Consider the following 2,500-nt stretch of genomic DNA (forward strand, 5'->3'; position numbering starts at 1 on the left):
ACTGATATAATGAGCCTTTTGCGGTTTCACTTTTAATTTGTTTGTACTTAGACATGCATGGCTTAATCTTTGAGACAAGCATATAACTACTGGCAGGATCAACCAGAATAATATATATATTTGTTTATATATTTTTCTTTGTTTTTCATATTTGAAAATTTCATAAATTACGGTGTATATAAAAAGTAAAGGGGAAAACGCACATACAATAGAACGTAATTTTAATAACACAATTTATGTATCATCTCATCATCATCATCATTATTATTATTATTATTTATTAATAATGTGCTTTTATTTGTATAAAATATTTGTATTTTATTTGGTCTTCTTCTTTGTTGTGTTTTTCTTTCATTTTCTTTCGTTCAATGTGCGCTCCCGCCGACCCCTTTAGCTTTTCTTATCAGAATTCAAAAACCGTTTTTTATGAAAAAGAATTTTCGTTCTCTATATATATTTTGTATAAAAATATAAGAACGATATTTCTTCTTAATATTTGCCAATTTTCAAATGTATCATTTTTAATAACATTTTACTTTTTCTTCAAATGCATTTTTAATGTAATAATTTCATATATTACATAATTTTTCTCTCTGAATTGAAATTAATAATTCCATAATTCTATTTTTTAATCATAAATATATATATGATTGAAAAAATTTCTCCTTTTTTCTTTTGTTTAAAATTTAGTTTTTCTTATAATTTTTATTTGTTTTGTTTTTTTTTTTTCTTCATCTGTTTAATTTCCTGTATGTATACAAGAAACAAACAGTTGAGGATAATTTCTATGTAATGCTAGTATAGAATATAAAATTTTGAATTCAAAAATTTATTTCTATTTAAACTAACTATAGAATACCAGGAATAAAATACAATGACACCAATATGCCAAGGTTACATTCCATAATATGTTAGTATAGAATATAAATTCTTCATATATGTATATATATTCGAAAATTGTTTCTATTTAAACTAACGTATGGAAAACCATGAATAAAATCACAAATACACCAATATGCCAAGGCAACAATCAATAGTTACATTCCATAATATGTTAGTATAGAATATAAATTCTTCATATATGTATATATATTCGAAAATTGTTTCTATTTAAACTAACGTATGGAAAACTATGAATAAAATCACAAATACACCAATATGCCAAGGTAACAATCAATAGTTACATTCCATAATATGTTAGTATAGAATATAAATTCTTCATATATGTATATATATTCGAAAATTGTTTCTATTTAAACTAACGTATGGAAAACTATGAATGAAATCTCACAATACACCAATATGCCAAGGTAACAATCAATAGTTACATTCCATAATATGTTAGTATAGAATATAAATTCTTCATATATGTATATATATTCGAAAATTGTTTCTATTTAAACTAACGTATGGAAAACTATGAATGAAATCTCACAATACACCAATATGCCAAGGTAACAATCAATAGTTACATTCCATAATATGTTAGTATAGAATATAAATTCTTCATATATGTATACATATTCGAAAATTGTTTCTATTTAAACTAACGTATGGAAAACTAGGAATAAATCCACAATATCACCAGTTTAACATAACTCAAATTCGTGTTTCATATAGTTATGATTCGATTTATATGCTTCAATATCATTGGTTAGTTAAATGTTGATATTTTCATATTATTCACATGCCTTCACCGTGAGTGTTTTTTGCCATGCACACCACACATTGTGAAAAATGTATGGGAAAAATTCAATTCAATACATTTCAGTTTGATTTCATATAATTCAATTACATTTTATATATTTCAATAATACCATCAACTTAACTAAATATATATTAAAATACTAAATTATATATATGATGATATTTTCCATATATTTGAAATGTCTTTATTATAATTTATTCAGTTTATCATATGAATGTATTGTGTTAAATTTTACTTTCATACATTTAATCGAATTTAGTTTCATATAAATTCGATTCGATTTTCTTTCATATATCTCACTTGCCTTCACCGTGAGTGTTTCTGACAATGTACACAACGTATTGTGAAAAATGTATGGGCAAAATTTAACTTAATACAATTCAATATATTTCAAATGTCTTTATTATATATTTATTCAGTTTATCAAATGAATGTATTGTGTTAAATTTTACTTTCATACATTTAATCGAATATAGTTTCATATAAATTCGATTTGATTTTCTTTCATATATATCTCACTTGACTTCACCGTGAGTGTTTCTGACAATGTACACAACGTATTGTGAAAAATGTATGGGCAAAATTTAACTTAATACAATTCAATATATTTCAAATGTTTTTCTTATATATTTATTCAGTTTATCATATGAATGTATTGTGGTAAATTTTACTTTCATACATTTAATCGAATATAGTTTCATATAAATTCGATTTGATTTTCTTTCATATATATCTCACTTGCCTTCACCGTGAGTGTTTCTGACAATGTACACAACGCATTGTGAAAAATGT

The 2,500-nt window shown here is 23.8% G+C and overlaps 1 non-coding gene across 1 annotated transcript in view; it reads right to left on the minus strand.

Annotated features, from left to right (window-relative positions):
• The window catches only part of LOC128870714 (small subunit ribosomal RNA), a 1,991-nt gene extending 1,882 nt beyond the window's left edge, over positions 1-109 (minus strand). The window contains exon 1 of the ribosomal RNA XR_008455450.1: positions 1-109. This exon is cut by the window's left edge and continues 1,882 nt beyond it. This is a non-coding gene — a ribosomal RNA (small subunit ribosomal RNA).
• Between the last annotated feature and the right edge of the window lie 2,391 nt (positions 110-2,500).

This window comes from Anastrepha ludens, unplaced genomic scaffold, assembly GCF_028408465.1.
Source record: "Anastrepha ludens isolate Willacy unplaced genomic scaffold, idAnaLude1.1 ptg000022l, whole genome shotgun sequence".
Lineage (NCBI taxonomy): Eukaryota > Metazoa > Arthropoda > Insecta > Diptera > Tephritidae > Anastrepha > Anastrepha ludens.